This window comes from Rhinolophus ferrumequinum, chromosome 17, assembly GCF_004115265.2.
Source record: "Rhinolophus ferrumequinum isolate MPI-CBG mRhiFer1 chromosome 17, mRhiFer1_v1.p, whole genome shotgun sequence".
NCBI lineage: Eukaryota > Metazoa > Chordata > Mammalia > Chiroptera > Rhinolophidae > Rhinolophus > Rhinolophus ferrumequinum.
This window is the reverse complement of record NC_046300.1, coordinates 1414082-1434107: the sequence shown is the minus strand read 5'-3', so window position 1 is coordinate 1434107 and position 20026 is coordinate 1414082. Positions and strand designations below refer to the sequence as shown.

The following is a 20026-nucleotide window of genomic DNA, read 5'->3' as shown; positions in this document are numbered from 1 at the left end:
CACTGTGCTCCTTGCACGTGACAGCACACAGCTTCCAAATACAATTTCTCTTCATCTGTTTTTATGGATATTATAAAAAAATAGCAGCAAATCAAAGAGGAAAACAGGTTCATTTTATGCCAGTCACAAAACCTGGTGACAGGTGTCGCCATATGTTGCGACAAGATCTAGTGGCCATGGGTCATTGCTCTGAAAGGAGCTCACGTGTAGCTTGCAGAGCTGTGACACACCGAGGGGCCCTCTGGGATCTCCAGCAAAGATCCCGTGACAGGTATGAAATTAACTCACGGCATCACAGGAGTTTCCAAACATGACAGCTCCCAGATCAGTTGCCACTTAGCGCCGTGGGGGCTGTGGAAGGAACCGGGACATCGACTAAATGATTTCAGTGGGGTGTCCTGCGGGCCATAAGGAAAAGCATCCCAGGGAGAATGTCTGGAATTACAGAAGGCAGTGGCCACATACACAGAAGTTAGGCGAAGTAATTCTGTTTCAGATAATCCTGTAATTTCCATTTGCTTCCTGGACTAATTTCCACAAAGAAGATGAATAAAGCATTCAGTATTTTAATTTTGAAGAGCTCTTTATTTCTCCCTGGAATTAGAACAAGAGTTTCAGTCATGAGTTAAGGAAGTACTAGAGCAATCGTGCTTCCTCCACACACACACACACACACACACACACACACACACACACACACACGTGCATGCACACATGTACACAGACGCCCACACACACCATGTCTCTGCCTCCTGAAATAAACACAAATGCCCCCACTGTAAGATAATCACGTAACATGCACAAACATAAAATCTGTAAAGGGTAACTAAAAATCCTGGTTACAGGAAAGAAAGATGTTGAAAGAGCAAAGCCAAACATTTGCATCATAAAACAAACAAATGTGTCACAGGCTTGCTTTCCTGGCTTTTGAGTTAATTCTATTTCCTGTAAGAATTCCAAATGTCATGTCAAAGACAACACGAGGAAATGAGCAAACTCAAAGATGGAGAATAAGCGCATTTAGAAATGAAGTCACACAAACAAGGTATTTATCGTCTCTGAAGTCCTAATATAAAAACACACAAGTTCCGAATGCCACATTTTTAACATAATTGTCACAGCATAAGGTAAGAGAAATAAATCAAAATTACAGTGATTATAGTTTGAAATGCAAGCAATTTGGGTCCTAAAAGGATAAATGTAATGGGTGACTGTGAACGCAGTCGAGAATGAGACGTTCCCTGAGGGTCCATGCCACAGGCTTCTGCCAACAGACACATGAAGTGTCTTCACGTTGTGTGTGCGCAATACAGACCAGTAAAGTCTCCTTTCGCAGTCTGGGCACTTGCCATTAATCCTGGTGGTTTATTTTGCTTCCTTAAAATGTAAATTTTCTCTGGAAATCCTTTATGATCCTCGCTGGTGAACATAATAATTTAATTCTAGGGCTGGGAAACCATAATTATCAAACATCCTTCAATTTTCAAGCTGATACACATTTTTCAGATCAGTAAACCTTCAGTGCATCTCAGACATGATGCTTTGGAATGACTGTACGTCATACACACGACACAACACGTACTACATGCCAGGCACTGAGCTATGAATTTTACACGTAATTCATTTAATCTCAGTAATAACAATCCTGTGAGGTGAGAAACTTTACTATCTCCAGCTCCTACAGGAGACAACATGGGTGCAGAAAATGCAGTCCTTTCAGCAAGTCTACAGCGAATTCGTGCAATGCTCTGGAACGAAAGCAGGGCCACACTCTCACGCCCTGTGCGTAAGGCCGGGTAGGTCACTCACATCAACCCTCCCGGGCACGAGCTTTCTCTCGCTATTGCCTCTTATTTCAACCTCATGGTCAGAGAGTTATAACGACACTACGAAACTTGATAAAACACCAACTTTCTTCCAAGCAGGCTTCGAACTCTGCCCTCTCTGTCCCGAACCTTTGCAAACACTCTGTAGGAGGAACACGACCTTCCTGTTTTAAGGACGGCCGCCTCACAACTCAAGGGGATTCATTCAACGTATTTTACTGAGGAGCTATGGTGTACACTCACCGTCTGTCACATCCATTTAATAACTCAATCTATTTCATAATAGAGTGGTGAATTAAACGACACAATCTTTACCTTCACAACAGTGTCGGTTAGTGGGGAAATATAAAAGTAAACATGACAGTGTACGTGCAATGACTTATTTTTAAATACTTTCTAAAAGAATGGGAAAAACAGGTGCTTTAGATGCTGGCGTCCTGCAGGCAGGTCTTCAACCCCCACTCCTCTGATTATTAGTTTTTAGAACATAAATTACTTTCTTAAACGTTCAATTCTCACTTTTCTCATCAATTGAAAGGGAATAATAGTGTTTTAAGGATTAAAGTTGATAAAATATAACATGCTTAAAAATGGCTTGGCATCGATGCATATATTCAATTATTAGTATCTTTATATTATTGCTAATAATGTTTAGTTTGTACAAACACAAGCTTCCTTTTGTGTAAGTTTATCTTTACACAAGTGTTCGTCTCAGACTAAGAACTTCCCTTTTGAATAGTAGTAATGGCCTTTTTTCATTGCAGCAAAGAACTATTTCTCATTATAGAACAATAGCAAGTTTATTAAATTCAATGTTCTTTCGAATATTTAAAAACTTAGACTCCTGGAGAAAAGGCAGAGCACCTGGTCCCTGTGTGTCCACTGGACCCTGTCCCTGGCACCGTGCAAACCATCTGCTAGACTCTCCACAGCAAAGCACTAAATGTCACTACAGTTGACAGAATTGTCATTCTACATAGCAACAAAAACAATTTGTCATGCGGGAACTCAGCTCCCGCTCCCCGCACAAGAACACAGGACATGATGAGGCCAAAAAAGAACACCCACGGAGCCACAGATAGGGGAGTCACCCCACTATAGTCTCGCTGGCAGCTGGGTTGGGGACACAGGAAGCAGGAGCCACATGATGCGCAATCCACCACCCGCTTATCTGCCAGCTGACCCACCAACAACCCCCTTGCCAGCTCAGCCACGGCACTTATATCAGTGGCCAATGGCTCACTGGTTACAGCTGACGGCCAACTAGTCACAGCCGACGGCCATCTACTACCCGAGCCAGCACCTTCCACGTGAGGCCGAGAGCCTGGAAACTGCTCTCTGGGACTCTGTCCCCACACAATTCATAAGACATGTTTGTTTATTCCTATCAAGATGAGGCAAGCCTCGACATGCTTGCTATCAATACACAACAACAGAAATAAGGAAATAAAGTAATGGAAGTTAAAAGCACCCACATATAACTGGAAAGAAAGTGAGAGAGCTGCTTCTACCTTACAAATGCTTGATTTGTTTTCTCGACCTAACAATGGAAATCTGTGGGGACAGAGCCAGGAGAGCAGTTTCCAGGCTCTCGGCCTCACGTGGAAAGGTGCTGGCTCGGGTAGTAGATGGCCATCAGCTGTGGCCCTTGAGCCATTGGCCACTAATATAACTGGCGCGGCTGCGTTAGGGAGGTAAGTTGAGGAGAGAGTCGGTCAGTTGGCAGAAAGTGGACAGCAGGTCGCATGTCGTGTGAATCCAGCCTCCAGTGAGAATATAGTGGTATGACTCCCCTACCTATGGCTCCCTGGGTGTTCCTTTTTGGCCTCACCATGTCCTGTGTTCTTGTGTGGGGAGCGGGAGCAGAGACCCCATAGGCCACCCCGCACGACACATGGCGCAGCGAGCAGGGTACGGTGTCGACCAAAGCCCTCCGAAGGGCAGTGGAGCAGTTTGTGCGAATGAACACTCAGTCTCAGGAAGACCAGGAGGAGCAGCTGCCGGAGAGCTGGACCCCCGTGGAGGGGTGGGAAGACGTGGACGGTTCCCCAACCAGCAGAGGCCAGAGAAAGCGAAGGTCCTTGCAGCCCTGTGGGCTGGGAGGTACTTGCTGAGTCAGCCCGGATACAGGACTTGTAGTCCCAGGAGGAAAGGCTTGCTGAGTCCTCCGTGGGAGCTGAAGGTGAGGTCAAGGTCATCCCTCACCCCCAGGACAGCCCTGGCAATGACTATGGACTATGGGGAATTGCCTTCCAACCCTAATTTAATGGACCAATTGACTGTTTGGGAACATACCACCATGTAGTGGAACTGGCAGATGTTTACTTTTGTGTCTCAAGTGGCCACCATCGAGAATATGTGAGAGGCCCTGGTTGTGTCCAGGAAGTTGGGCTGTGCCCAGAGAGAGTGGCAGTGCCCTGAGAGGCCCTGGCTGTGTCCAGGAAGTTGGGCTGTGCCCAGAGAGAGTGGCGGTGCCCTGAGAGGCCCTGGCTGTGTCCAGGAAGTCTGGCTGTGCCCAGAGAGAGAGTGGCAGTGCCCTGAGAGCCCTGGCTGAGCCCAGGAAGTCTGGCTATGCCCAGAAGGACTGGTGGTCCCCTTAGAAACCCTGGCTGTGTCCAGAGAATCTGGCTGTGTCCAGGATATTGCATTCACCTCCAGGCTCTTCGCATAGGGTCCCTCGCGGAAGACGCTTGTCACGCAGATTGTGAGGCGAGACCCCATAGGGGTGGAGTGTGGGGACAGAGCCAGGAGAGCAGTTTCCAGGCTCTCGGCCTCACGTGGAAAGGTGCTGGCTCAGGTAGTAAATGGCCATCAGCTGTGGCCCTTGAGCCACTGGCCACTAATATAACTGGCGCGGCTGCGTTAGGGAGGGAAGTTGAGGAGAGAGTCGGTCAGTTGGCAGAAAGCGGACAGCAGGTCGCATGTTGTGTGAATCCAGCCTCCAGTGAGAATATAGTGGTATGACTCCCCTACCTAGGGCTCCGTGGGTGTTCCTTTTTGGCCTCACCATGTCCTGTGTTCTTGTGTGGGGAGCAGGAGCTGAGACCCTGCCTGACGCCCCGCACGACAAAATCTGACCAATGAATAGGAAGTTTAAGTAACAAATTATATTAACAGAGCAAAATACATTCACAGGGTGCTTGTATGTCACACAGGTAGCTAGACAATGTCACCAGGAACTGAGAGCCGGGCCACCCTGACGTTCCGCAGCTCTGTACAGGTGGTCAGTCACTGACCCACCTCACACCCCACGGGCAGCTTCATCACTAGCAAACGGGTGGGTAGAAGAATCGCAACCCACAGGGTCTGGCTGGAACTAAACACCTACTGTGTGCCTGCTGCCACGCTAGGCACTGGAGATAGAGTGGTGAGCAGGACAGACATAATCTGTGCTAACAGGACGACCTGTCTGAAATGCTTAGCTAGAAGAGGGAGCTACGGCTTCTCGTCTCATCAACATGCTGAGGGCAGTGTGTGGTCCACCAGAATGAGAAATGAAGATGCTACAAAGATCACGGCAGTTTACACAGAAAGCAGAAAAAATCCAATAGAACATCAATAATGTTTCCTGCACATTTGCAATTGGGTAAATCCTATAAATAAGAGAAACATGGAGAGAAAATTGCATTGATTGAGGCAAGACACACCTCGTACTCGACAAGCTGTGGGAGGAAAACTTCCAGCTGTAGATGCCTTACTCAGACACTCCTGAAAATGCTTAAAATGACCCCATTGCAATTTTGAAAACCATGCGAAGGGAATTCAAAACCAAACAACGTGCGGCTTAGATGAAAAAGGAAAGCGAAGTGGACGGTACCGGAGGCCCAGGATGCTGCTGGCATTGAATTTGCCTGAATCGGAAGCGTATTTATTCTGTTTATCTGCAGGCAGCTTTAGTGGCCCAAGAGCTCCGACTGCTCCACCCGAGTAACTGAGGGAAATGCGCTCACCCCAAAGTCTGGGCGTCCCGTAGCGCGCGTGCACAACGCTTCCGCAGCCCCAGGAGCGCGCAAGCCGGCGCTGTCTGCACTGTGTGCTTCCGCTGGGCTGGCCACTGGCCACATGTGGCTACCACGTTTCCCTGGAAATAAGACCTAGCTGGACAATCAGCTCTAATGCGTCTTTTGGAGCAAAAATTAATACAAGACCCAGTATATATTATATTATATTATATTAATATTATATTAATTATAATATATTATGATATATTATGATATATTAAAATGAGACCAGGTCTTATATGAATTTTTGCTCCAAGAGACGCATTAGAGCTGACTGTCCAGCATTAGAGCTGATTGTCCAGCTAGGCCTTATTTCCGGGGACGGTATTTAAATAACTTAGAGTGGACTAGAATCCACACGTCAGTCTGTCCACTCCACACTCCATGTGCTCAGGGCCAGATGTGGCTGGAGGAGACACAGAGCACACCCACCACTGGACAAGGCGCTGGTGTGGACATTCATTGCTTCATTTTCATTCAGACATTCGTTCTTACCCATTCATTTTTGTTCCTTCACATCACACATGTTTATTAAGCACCTACTCGGTGCCAAGCCTGGGACACAATGGTAAGCAAATACAGATGTTGTTTCCTGCTGCCAGGGAGCTTCCATTTGCAGGGAGTAAACAGACATTCACTACATAACCAGACAAATGGAGATACAAGTGAAATATGGTAAGTACTAAGCGGGAGAGGAAAGGGGTGCTGTTTTAGAGGAAGAGGTCCATGTGCCAGAAAGAAGGGACCGTCAGTGAGACACGGGGGGTGTGCAGGAGCTAGCTGGGCAAAGATGGAAGAAGAGTGACAGAGCACATGCAAAGGTCCTGGGCTCAGCGAGGCCTGGAGAACATGCGGGAAAAGGCCAGCAGAAAGATGCTGGTGAAGAGAGGAATTGGTCAGAGTCCAGCCGCAAGCGCGCGGGTATCACTGAGGGTTCGTAAACCGTGCAAGGAGCCTGTCTTTCCCCAAAGACGCATGGAACATCGTCTTAAGCAGAAGGTGGTAAGATGTCAAGTTCGTATCTCAGAACCTCTGGGTACAGGATGGTAACTAACTTATAGGCAAGAGTAGCTAAGAATAGTTAGGAGACACACCCATGCACGCTGCCATCCGGCCACCCACCCACCGGAGAGCAAGACGCATTCACATTAATAGGGCTAAATAGTAAAGAGGTTATTCCCATGGAAAACACGAACTTGACATGGAACTCATGGGTCTGATCACTTCTTAACAATGTCATTTTGTTCTGCTACCGGAAAATAATTATGGGAGCAGGATGAGACGGGGTAGATATACTGAGTTTAGCAAATATTGCTAAGGCTTAATGGTGAAACAATACAGGTCTCCTAGGCCTCAGCTCCTGGGTAAGATTAAAGGAGATAACAGTGAAAGGGGAAATGATGAAGTTTGGGGCTAACATTTATCTCTAAGGGAGTAAAGAGGTTAAATACTGTTGGGCGGGGGGAGGCAGAGGCAGGGGGAGGGGGAGAGGGAAAAAGACAGGGAGGCGGGCAGGGGACACTAAACTAAAGCACTGACTCGTGTTCCTGAATGAGGAACGCTCCCTTGGCCAGCGTGGGGCAGACCGACCACTTTTAGGGGGTGCAATAATGTGGTCACAGAAGGGCAAACTCTTTTTGGTCCTGAAAAATCCACGGAGCCAATTCTAGCGATTGCACCCATGATGCTGGCAAGACTGAGAGGTAAACAGAACTTCCAGAAGGTGCACCATGCACTGCGACCTCCCCACTGTCCCCAGGACGCTGCCCAGCTCCCTCCCTCCAGGGTCTTCGCTCCCCCTTCACTTGGGCAGCTCCCTCCCAAACAGTCAGGGGCGACTCTTCATTCAGGGCCTGACTCTCCTGAGGCCGGTGGCCAAGCCCCCCTGCGGTCGTTTCATGATGGGAACTACCAGCATCCCACACGTACTGGCTCTTTGTTATGTCCCTAGATTAGACAGCAACTCCCAGAGCTTTGTCTTGGTCACCTCTGTGTCCCGGGCACCGAGTGCCTGACAATGACAGGGGCTGATCAAAGGGCAGTGGATGTATGGTGCCACAATGACGGTGGCACGATGACAGCACAGAAGAAGGTGGAGTGCGAGGGGCGCGCAGTCTGTCATCTCTGGACCATGTTTGGATCTTGGCCCCCAGAACGCGTCGATGGCTACTTGAACGATGTGAACAAAGCCCTCTTGGGATCTTTTCACAACATGAACATCTCCACAGCTTTGTAGTGATGAGACCCGAAATTCCCTTTGCCTGGGCTTCCTGCAACAACTGGAGTGTCAGGGCCGACACACTGCCTGACGGGGTAAGCGACCCGGGGAAGGACCTGCGTCCTCCACCTTCCTGTTTCCACAGAACCAAACACGGCACCTTGGGAGGAAAGGAGCGAGCGTGCTTGAATGTTCCTGAGAGGGGAAGAGAAAAAGGAGAGCAGGGGCGACACCCTGGGTGACAAGCAGACCTTCGGCTGAAGCCAGGACTTGGAAGAGCTGAAAGCCGCTTCAGAAACAACAAAGCACAGTGTATGGACAGGAAGCAATGCAAACACAGTTGTGTGTTGGAAACATGTGGTCACTACCCCAGCACGTGGAGGGATCCAGCAGAGCCCGGGCGCATTTCACAAGGCACAAGGTAAAGTGAGGAATAAAGCAGCAAGGACCACCACGCGTGTGCACAGGCCCCGAGACTTTCACAGGAATAACCACCCCCAGGTGTCTGGCTGCCCGTGCTCGTACACAAGTCATGTTTGAAATGACGGCAGTGACATCACGGCGAAGCAGAACAGCAGTGGGGATTTGAAGGCATTAAATGGACATAAGAAGCCCGTAGTCACAGCCCTGGTAGAGTTATTTGTATGTATGTTGTTGATGAGTATAAACATTTCAATGACCAAATTCTGTTGAAATCTGGCTACGTTGCAGAAAATACCTACCCTGTGACTTCACAGTCTGCGTTTGATCACCGTGTGAGTTTTAACACCTAGGTATAAGACCACCACACAGAAATGTCACAATAGCATGGTCTCCTCTCAACAGGAAGGTGATTCTTCATACGAGAGCTTCAAGTGCCGCACGCGTGTTACATGGAAGAAGGATGTCGGAAGGCACGCGCTCTGCCCCGGGTCGTCACCGTTCCCTGGGCCCCTCCCCACCCCCTCTCAGGCCGGATGTCGGGGAACAGCTGCCATTTCGTCATGCCCACAGCTCAGCACGAGCACGCAGCCCCCAGCCGTGCATCCCTGGCTTCCTAACTATGCCAACGTCCGGTCAAAATTAAAACATTCCGATAGATGTCTCCACCCTCACAAACAAAGACTTCCAATTCACAAATCCCCTACATTCCATCTCGTGAGAACGTCCTGTGCCGTGTCTACATCACGACATATGTGGGGGCCTACCCTCAAGGAGACCCCACAGGTGGCCTCAGAAACCTGCAGGCGGCTGCGACTGCTTTCGGGGTCCCTGACCTTGGCCGGAGCGCAAGCCTGAGTGCTTCCTGCCTCTGCAGACACTGCCTGAGCACGCTTGCCACTTTCTCCTGTCCTGTCATGTTCGGGTTTCTTGTCATTCATTCCACGAGCCCTCATCACTTCTTGTGACTAACACTCAGTCTGATTGGAAAAGCTCTCCCTCCCACTTCTGCCCAGAACTAGGGCTGGAGGGGAAGCGAGGCCAGGCACATGGTCCCCTCTGTTTCATCCAGCCCAGATCACCTGTGGGTCGTCTCCTGCACACAACTCAGGAAGCCACCCCGACCCCACTTCCACGGCTGCTGCAGACCCCAGGGCCACTTGCTGCCGCTGTCACTCGCTGTTCCTAGCAACCCCTCAGCTGAGGGGCCAGCAAGAGGGCTCACGCCCAGGTCCTTAATATGGGGACATTTTGTTCTCTGGGACATTCGTGCCCCCCAGCCCCTACCCAGGCCCAGAGGCGAAGGTGGGGCCCACCCTGACATCTCTGTCGTTTTCCTGCCCTGCTCACCCTGGCACAGAGACAGATCCGCAAGTCCATCACTGGTTCAGATAAACAGAAACACAGAGCCGGTCTCCCATCTTCCAGGCACAGTCTGTATGAAGGATTCAACTGGGCCCCTCCACTGGCTTTGAGAAGGAGCCAGGGCCACAGAGGGACCCCTGTTATCACAACAGTGCCCGCTCAGAGGCTGAAGCGCTTCTAAGAGCTCTCTCAGCTGCTGCCTCCAAAGCTTCCTGTGCACACGGGGCAGCTGGGGTGATGGTTGAGAAAGTGGGTTCTTCTTCACTCTCGGGACGTCCCTGAGGAAGGATGCTGCCCTAAGCTCCTCCTCTCCTCAGCAGCGGGGACACTGGGCAGTCTGCCCTCTGCTGTGAGCTCCAGTGCCCAGTGGGACAGCAGCAACAACGGGAAGGACACAAAGTCCCACTCCACGTCCTGTCCCACCAGCGAAATCTCCACTAGGGACTTCTGGCCACGTGGGAACTGGCTCTTTGTACTGAAACCCTACATTCTGGAACAAGAGAAGAACGTAGAGTGAATTGTTTCCTAAAGTGGATGCCTAATAATTGACACGGGATTTAAGTCCAAGTTCAATTCCAAGGACTGTTTTTTAATTGTTTCTTTGGTGCTCAATAAAACCCTAAGGTTTGTAGCTGCCTTGAGTACACGGTTATTAAATTTTGCGACCCATATTAAGGGCATGTACAGTAATCCTGAGATAGAAGAAAAGGAACCTGTATTAACCGAAGTACAGAAACAAACCCACTGAGACAGTGCTGAGACAGCAGGCTTAGCACGTTTCCCACGTCACTAGTGTAAGTTCTAGAACATTTTACTCTTTTTCATTCCAAATTATTTGTACTCACTGTTTAAATGTAATATAGAAGCCTGAGAAATCTTCTGCCTTTTTCATGCAAAGGGTTGCATCTACTGAGCATGTATGGGGCCAAAATACATTTAAAGCAGGAACAAATAGAAAACGTGATAAAGACAACAAATATGAACTGAATAAACGTCCAGCTGTGGTGGAAAACCAAAGTAAGGTTTTTTCACAGGACAGAAACGACATTTTAGAATAGACTGTCCGCAGCACAGCTGATCAAATTCACAGCTAGAAATGACTAAATGCAGGAAAACGCATTTCTAGGACAATTCTTACATTTTGTCATTCAAGAAAATGTACTCAATTTGCTTTTAATTGTTTTTTGGAAACAGTTCACATTGTAAATCTATTTTCTTAACAAAATACCCCTTAAATCTTAGGGAGGATATGTGTTGCCAAAAAGCTATATAATATTTAAATTTTTCCTGAGTTTTATACAACAGTTTAAATCAACGTGGCTACGGCGGTGCTATGAGGTTCACACCAGGGTTTAATTAGGTGTTAAGGCTAAACTGGTGAGATCCAGGTACAATGTATACGGCGATGGTAGACCCTGAAAAGAAGACATGTACAGACTATGCTTTTAGTTTAAATGTTTTGTTGCACAATAACATTTTTTTTTTAAATTCTCACAATATTAAGGTAACAGCAGCCACAAGAAAATTGTCAATACTAATATTGCTTAGGAAGTGAATAGAATACCAAAGAAAAGTAACCAGGACATAACATGTGGACAGAAAACAGAGGAACGGGAGCGTCCCCACCCGCCTGGGGCCCTGGTCACCTCACTGTGGTTAGTTTGGATCTGCTGTGGGACAGGAAGCGAATATCCACGAGCTAGGTAACCAGGGAGGAGGGAAGACGCCCCTTCTTAGCGCAGAGGTCTCGCCGCCAAGTACCTGCCTTAACAAAATAGCGTCACTTATTAGTTCAATTCCTCAACAGGCGTTTATTTACATCCTGCTGTGGGCAGTGATGGAGCCAAAGTCAGCAGGGCACAGGGTCCTCCCCTCGTGAAACAGGAAATACACCCTGGGAAGTAGGGCCTTCCTGGGGGATGGCTGCCGGTAAATGTGGGGGGTGACACACGTCTGTCCCCAGCTAGCTTCCGGGGGACTCAGGGCGAGCATCTCGTGTCGGGGAAGAAGGAGGTGATGGTTTCCTGCCGTCTTAGTCGGTGGGGCTGCAAAACTGGCCGAGTCGGGGGCCTCACCTCCTGTGTATCCCTCCGCACACCCGCCCCTGGCAGACAGGACTCAGGGACCCAGGCCAGTCCCTCAAATGCCCCCGGGTCCCATTTTTCCCGTCAACGAGCGTGGATGGTGTTGTCTGAGTGTTCCTTTGTTTGTTTTCCTTAACAGGCTTGCTATTTTGACCAAGGGTCAGAGGATTCTGCAACGGTGAATGCTGAGAACTGTCTTCTTCCATCCCACAGACGCCAGACGGTTTGCCCAAACCTGCCATCCCTTCCCCCGCTCCACACCATCTGTGGCAACCATCCCGTTTAAAACACCTGAACATTCCATGTGGGGAAGCCCTCTCCTTCCCTGTGAATACCGCACACCTCCCCCACACAGGTTTTGATGGGTGTGAGGGTGACATATTACTGTAGAGAATTCTAGAAGCATCTCAGGTGCAGGCCCACCCTCTTCCCTCCCCGCGTCATCCTTCACCTGGGCTGTTGAATCGGGTCAATCAGAGTTTGCACTGCAGCTCAGAAAGGCAGTGGTTTCTGGCTAAAGAAGTTGGTGTGGACCTCACCTCCTCCTGAGGCTCCTGAGAAAGCACAATTCTCTGAGTTACGGTGGTTAGTAAGTGACATCAAAATGTCACAGCAAAGACTAATTAAATGGTATGATTTAAATGTTCTAACAAATTTCACTGAACACTTACTATGTGTCCCAAGCACTTAGCACGTGTCATCTGCTTTAGTTCCACGCACCTTATCAGGCGAGTGTCCCCACTGTGTCCATTCTACACGTGACGTCACCGAGACACACTAACGGCAGGCAAGAGGCCATGTTTGCACAGCTGGCAAGTCTCGGCCAGAACACGGTTCTCGGAGCTACTCTCTGGGCCACTCTGCCACCCCACCCCTGACTGAAATACGCAGAGAAGAGAGAACACGTGTCTGGGATGTGGGACGTGTCTGCCTCTGGCTGTCCCAGCAGCAGCAGTGCTGGCAGAACAGTGGCCATCAGATACGTAGGGTGCTCCCATTACGTGGCGTGGTGCCATCAGGAGAACTCCCACTGAGGCCACATGTCACTTTAGTTCTTTTCCGGCCTGAACTAAAGGCCTTTCCAATGGCTGGCTTACTAACCAGGAAGCAGGGGCTGGGAAGGAACGTTTGCGCAGATTGTGATGTCCAGGTCATTCAACACCCAGGTCTTGGATGCACACGGTCCTTTGTGAAAAGAGAAAGAACTTCTTTGTGTTCCAGTGTGACACCACTTTCCCTACAACCCCAAGACGACTGTATTCATCAGATGTCCTTTGTTAAAAGACCAACAATCATTCATTCTGAGTTAGATAATGAGCACTGACTTCCAGCTTCCCAAATGCCCCAAATTCTGAGTATCTCAAAGACAGGAAGTGAGAATTGACTTCTGCAATCTTAATGCACGGCACACAGTAGGTCCACAATATGCATCATGCCACACGTAAATGACACAGACAGGGCACTTGTTAGTGTGACAGTACTGGGTTACTAAAGATGCAAATCACTAGCAAGGATTCTCTCTGTTGTTCCTTTGGAGTCCTGCTCTCAAGACCAAGTCTCCCTTCCTCCATTGTTTATTTATTCAAAAACCTAGGCAGTCTTAGTAGGACTGAGTTCCCATTTCTCCTGGAATGCAGACCCGAGCACTTCAAGTACATTCCCAGTGTGAGCCCCTGGGAGCAGAAAAGGTTGCAGTAAAGGCGGGGTTTGTGAGGGCATTGTTTTCTGTGTGGGCTGCTTTTCGAAATGAGTAAAGAAATAATTCACTTGTCCTATTCATGTGGCAATGAGTTTGGTGTCACCTGAACAGAGTCCATAGAAAGACTCCTTCAACTCACATAACTACTAACTGGTTTTCTTTGCAGAAAGGTCTGAATGACAGAGCTTTGCCAAGCGCCCAGGGGCCACAGAAACTAGCGCAAAACACATCAGGCAGTTTGCAAACCTGGGCTAAGACAGTGATGGTGCAGCCCCCTGGACACCGTCCGTCTAGGTGAGCCGATCTCGGGACAGGAACATGCAAGACGAGGTCACTCTTTTCAAATCAACGTCAGTGGCGTGCGGTCCCTGCGTTTGGCACCGCATATGGATGTACAGAAAGGAGCATCTCACATAGCTGTAGCAGCTAAGGACAATGCCACCTGTGACGCCCTTGGAGTCACTCCGCCCACACCCTCTGAGCCAATCAGAGTTGGCGAGAGTTCCCATCTTCCAGAAGTTGTAAAATCTAAAGGTAAGTTACACACAAGCAAATGCAACATAATTCCTGTCTGAGAAAACTGACTCAATGAATCGATGACGTGGATAAATCTTAGCGACATACAGAAGCAGATATACAGATACGAGAGTGATTTGGAGCAGTGACAAATGCAAATGGAAACAAGGGACCTCTTAGGACATCTGTGTAGCACCGACCGTTCCTGTCAGTTCCCAGGAACAAATGAGCATTTCCTTTCCCTAGCATTATTCTTTCTTATAAGAAAACAGAATACAAACAGGAAACATGCCCCCTTGCTACAAAATTCAGAGCCATCACGGTGTAAATGAGAACTGTCCAGTTAAGCGGTCAGCATGTCTACTGCTTCTTCATTATTGGCTGCAGGAGCCGGGACCCCCCCTCGGTGCCTCAGCACGACCTGGGGACCGGCCTGAATTAGCTCCTGCAGACGCATGGTTCATCCAAGGGACTGGCAGTCTCAGGGCCCAGAGTGGACGGAAGCCCGGTGGGTGGCCCGTCCATCTCCTGGGGGCTGAAGGGCCCAGCTTCGGGACTCTGCTTTGCTGAAACTCCTTCGGTGGAGATTTCTGCACAAGAACCTACCCTCCAGATTTCCGTCACTTTGCACAGTGTTTGGGCTGCATATTCGTGTGTCGGGGAAATTCTGAATTCTACTGGGAAGGGGCCTCTTCAAATACCGACAGGAGATCCCTTCGTGAAGGGCTACCTGCCAGCTGAGGTCAGCTGGCAGCTGACCGGGCAGAAGGCGGCTCCAGAAACCTCAGGACCTGCGGGGACACGCCATGCATGGCTGCTCTGCTTCCCTTGCACTGAGTTTTTTGAATGCTTGCATTTCTTGAACATTAGGGATTTTTAACACTATAATTCTGATTTCTGCCCTTTAAAAACATTGAAAGTCTGATGAGACTAGTCTGGTTTTGGCACACGGCGCCGATCGTTTAGAAAGCGGCAGGTTCCCAGTCCCTGGTCCCATCCCACTGTCCTGCACGCTGTGACTCCTGCCCTGGGACGGCTGCGGGGACCCTGGCTGCATTAATACTCTCAAAGTAACAACTGACTTAGAGAAGTTATTAAGAACATATACTGCGCAATTTCTTTTTACTAAAATATTAAACACTGAATTACAGTCCAGCAATAACTGTGCTTCCCAAGTACTACTTTATGCAAAATTTATTTCTCATCATAAATACTAATCTGCCTCTTTCAGAGCTGATCTGTAACTTTGGGATGTACACTTTTAAGCACTCGTTCTATTCTTTGCTTCAAATTTGACAGATACGTTGAAAATCAAAGAGCCACACAGTTATCGAGGCCAAAGTGTTGCCTCAGTATCACTGAGCTCCAATTCCAAGATTTTACAAGTAAGAAATCCTAATAAGTATGAGACCTCTGAGGCCACACAGGTGATAGATATGAAATTCAAGGATGGAATATGGTTTCTTAACCTCCGTACTGGGCTTAATTTTAGAAGCAACTGGCCTTATTCCCAGGCCAGCTCCCAAGATGGGAGGTGGGGCTGGCACGGTCTCCTGGAGGGAAAACTTAAGGGAGCTGGGGGTGTCTTCCTGGAAAAGAGGTGACACAGGTGAGACAGAAAACCTCTCTTTGAACATCGCGAGACAGAACGTACTCAATTTGGTTTTCTAAGGTCCCACGGGCAGACCTGGGAGAAAGAAAAGTGCTCGGAGCGAGGTCAGGCTGTGCAGACCTGACTCCGGGCTGAGCTACACAGCGTGGGCAGAGGCTCAGGAGACACCGTGTCGGCGAGTGGAGCACAGGTGGCTGCCCACACACTGTGACGGTCGTGCAAAGGCCTCAAGCCCCCGAAGAAAGGTGACCGAATGGACCTGCGTCCTGCTGGCTAAGGGAACCTGGGCGGCACGACCCACAATTCCACGACTCACAAGAGTGTCACCGGTTTCTCCTGTGGGAGAATACACCCTCTTCTCTCACAGGCCTCGCAAGCCAGGAGTCACCGCCACGTGGGAGGAAGACATCCTAAATTGGTGCAGCTGGCCTTTGAAAGGCACCTGCACGTCCTTTGGTGGTGCCCGCTTCCAGCATCCACTGTCACCACCTCCCCAGGGTCCCCCCAGATGCACCAACACGCCTGACACATGGGCTCTTTCAGAGGCGCCAGGTCAGTGGTCCCCAAAACAGTCTTCTCCAAGGTGAGATGACAAACCCCTAAAATAAACAAATTTGGGCTTCCTCAGTCCGTTCTCATGGCACATCTGTGATTTCTTCCTATGCGTGTATTACAATTTTTAATTGACTTACTTTTCTATTGACATTGAAATATCTTACGAAAGTACGTTCTCTCACTACTATACACGGGAAATCAGCACCACTTTGCATAAAAATAAATACACCGAAACCTAAACAGTTACTTTCTACACAGTGTGACCAGCTCCATCTGTGACTTTGAGGTCTGGTCTCTCTTTATGAAAAAGAGATGGTAGCAAGTGTGAAACATTCATAAGCCCATGCCCGACCCAAGCTGGTCTTTGACTTAATCTGAGGTCTCAAAAGACAATTAAAACCGAAAAATATTTGCTTTATGTACATCTATCAATTCTATTTAATCTTAGACGACTTAGGATCATTTCACAGCCCATGACATCTGTTGTGGCATCCATCCCATGACTTGTGAAATACTGAATTAATCAAAGCTAATGTCCCCATATTAGAGGCAACATGAAGCCCTAGCCCATGAGAGCTGCACAGGTGGACAAAACATTAAGGGATAATGCATCCGAGACTGGCAGGACCATGGACAACCCATGGGACATCAGTCATCACCTGTATGTTAGGCCCCCAGCCCGGAATGTCCCCATAAGGACAACCCCAGCAACAGGCAGGCCTGCTTCCTGCCCTGGACGCGGCCCCTCTGCCTGGATTCCCAGGCTGGCGACACAGGCTGTCCCGCTCAAGTCGCTCATTCATTCGGCCACCCCAGCAACACAATGAGCGACTGCTGTGTCCCAAGCCCCGTTATGGGCACCAGGAACCAAGCACCAAAGAGGCAGGCGGGACTCGCGCCCTCACCCCACAGTTCATGGGACTTCACGAGGGTGAAGCCAGGGCTCCCAGTTGCAGCGTGAGTCACACTGAGGACAGGGTGACTCCTTCTGGAGGGGCTGCCCTGTTCAGTGGTATCACTGGACTCAACAGATGTCAGGAGCAAACTCCCGCTCACCCCACGGGGTGACACCCCAACCTATCCCCACATAGGACCAAATGTTCCCGAGACGTACATCTCCCAGGCCTTCTCCCCGCATCGCCGAGCTCTGGGAGGGCTGCCACCTGTGCCCTGTGTGGGGGACCCCACAGGGCTGTGCCCGGCTGCACGTCCCTTAGGAGAGGCTCTGCTTCACCGTGTAATGGGTGACAATTTCGTGCTCTGGTGCAGCCAGTCCAGGAATGACATCATTTCGTTCAAGGTCATTTGTCATAACATGGGTGAGAAAAAACAAAATCAGATCCCAGCTGGGCCTCCGTCTGTGCAGTGTGTATGTTCTCCTACATGGGCTTTCCTGCGACTCAGTTTCCTCCCATGTCCCAGAGATGGGCACATGAGGGAACGGTGCGTCTACACTGTCCCCTTGGTGGGTGAGGGTGGGTGTGCGTGGCCCTGGATGGAAGGGTGTCCTGTCCAGGTGGGTCCTGCCTGTGCCCTGAGCTGCCGGGAGAGGCTCTGGCCACCATGACCAGGAACTGGAGTCAGTGATGGAAAAGAATGGTCTTCTTGTTACTATTCAACCCCCTGAAATGTCTGTCCAGCTCACATTTATTCCAGTCTAGCCTCAGAAGGGTCTGCGGTCTTTATTTAGTGTGATGACGACTTTGTGACCAGAAAGACGCTGTAGGGACTTGGTCTTATTCACATCACGCAGCATCGGGCACAGCTGGTTTTGGGACCCGTCCTCCGACTCAGCCACAGCTTGGACGAGCCCACGGACGAGGTTCCGTGAGGCCTCGCTCTGCTGGCCTGGTGACTTAGGAAAGGCCTGCGACAGAGAGTGCCTGCCCCAGTTCTACGCTACATTTAGGTTCATTCTCGAGCGTGCGATGCTTCCCTGTGTGTTCTACTCTCTGACGTGCACACACACAGACGCACAGATGCATGGGGCCCCCTCACTCTGCGTCACGCGCTCAAAGGAAGTGAAGCACCCACAGCATCCCTGATTGGTCCCTACGTACCTGGTGACTCACTGTCCTCTGGGAATGAGGACACGTGAGCCAGGAATGTGGGGGAGCTCAGAGTGGCCGTAGCACAGCAAGGAAGGACTCTCCTCGGCCCTCGGACACCTTCCTTTCAGGAACTGTCACAGGCCAACAGGACCACGGGCAAAGTGGGAAAAAGCAGCGGCAGCCAAAAACGAGCGACCTGGCTCCTCCCACAGCCAGCCAGGCTCACACCCAGACAGCGCCACAGGTGGTCACGATCGGAGGTGAAAGGGGAGAAACACGTGCCAGGCTGTTGGGAAACAGTGGGGAAGACAGGGCGAGACGGTAAGGCCGGCGGCACACACAGGACGCAGGAGTCTCCACACATCCCAGACTCCAGGCGCCCAGGGGCCCACCGAGCACTGTCCTCAGCCAGAAGGACGGGTCCTCAGCCAGAGGCTCTTTCCCAGACGGTACAGCAGTGCACACACAGACGCGCACACACATGCATGCACAACATCAGTAACCAAACACAGACACGACGTGTTGCCCATCTGTGCCTTTCTGTGACCAAGAAGTTACTGAATCCTATGGGTCACTTGTATGAGCCCTAACTGCAAATACACATGGTACAAACCATGACCCCTTAAAAATGTCTGCAAAGCTTTTTATAATTACATGAAATTCTAGGAAATCTCCCCCTCGCCTTTGAATCATAGCAACTGGAACACTAGCCTTTTAGTGGATAAAGAGGTTTTTTAACTGCACACAATTGACTGAGTCACAACAAATAGCTCAAAGCATCCTTTTCCCAGAAAACTGCTTTCTGAGACTATAATTATCGTAGGAAGCCAGTGAGAAGGTTAGGAATTGAAAGGGGCTATGAATAGCATTCTGAAAGAGAACTTAAATTCCAGTACTTCACAGGGCAGAACCGGGCCCAGAGGGCAGGCCGACTGCACAGCACGTACTGCGCCAGGAGCGCAGCAGGGTGGGGACAGTGGAAACAGTCTGCGGGTCTTGCCACCCGCCCAGCTCCCTGCCCAGCTCCCCGTGTTCCAGCTACGTGGTCATCTTGAGACCTTGCGTCCCCAGAAAATGCCGAGTCCTTCCTCTGCTCAGCTTTGGGCCTGCATTCTCCCACCTCTGAGAGCCTCAGCCGCTTCCCGTCCTCAGAGAGGCCTTGTACTACCCGGGCCAAGCAGGTCCGTCTTCCTGGAAAGCAGACCCTGGTTTCTTAATGAGCTACCTGAGACCAGTGCATGGGAGAGAGGGTGCAGGAGGCCTTAACCTCCCCCACAGAGAGCCCAGAGGTGGGGAAGTCCTTAGTGAGGTCCTGAGCTGGGCTGAGGGCCTGGGGCCCGTTCTCTCTACACCGGGCACTAGAGGCGGGCTGCCCTGGAAAGGAGACATGACCTTGAGGAAGGGTGCTGTCTTCAGTCCAGGCAGCTCTTCCGGGGGCACTGCAGGAGGGCAGGTTGCCAGCCACACTCCAGCAGCAGAGGAAACAGCTGTTTCTGAGGCTGGTCCGGGTAGGGCTGCAGTGCCCAGCACCATGGCTCTGTCTGATGGCCCCACCTTCTCTTTTGTAAACTGGGGACATCACCAGTGACCTCAGAATGCGTACAATACCTAACCTGAGGGATGGCTGGAGTGGAGTTGTCACAAATGTTAAATTTGCATCTTGACCTACTCTATCCAGG

General features: G+C 50.0%; 1 protein-coding gene across 10 annotated transcripts in view; it reads right to left on the bottom strand.

Annotated features, from left to right (window-relative positions):
- CHL1 (cell adhesion molecule L1 like) overlaps positions 1–20026 on the bottom strand; it is a 155375-nt gene that overhangs the window by 86370 nt on the left and 48979 nt on the right. Inside the window, exon 2 of one of the 10 annotated variants that reach the window (XM_033132134.1) lies at positions 18357–18633. The exons of the other annotated variants lie outside the window; for them this stretch is intronic. The gene's annotated coding sequence lies outside the window, so the exon portion shown is untranslated. The remainder of the gene's footprint in view (positions 1–18356; positions 18634–20026) is intronic. 10 annotated transcript variants of the gene reach the window in all.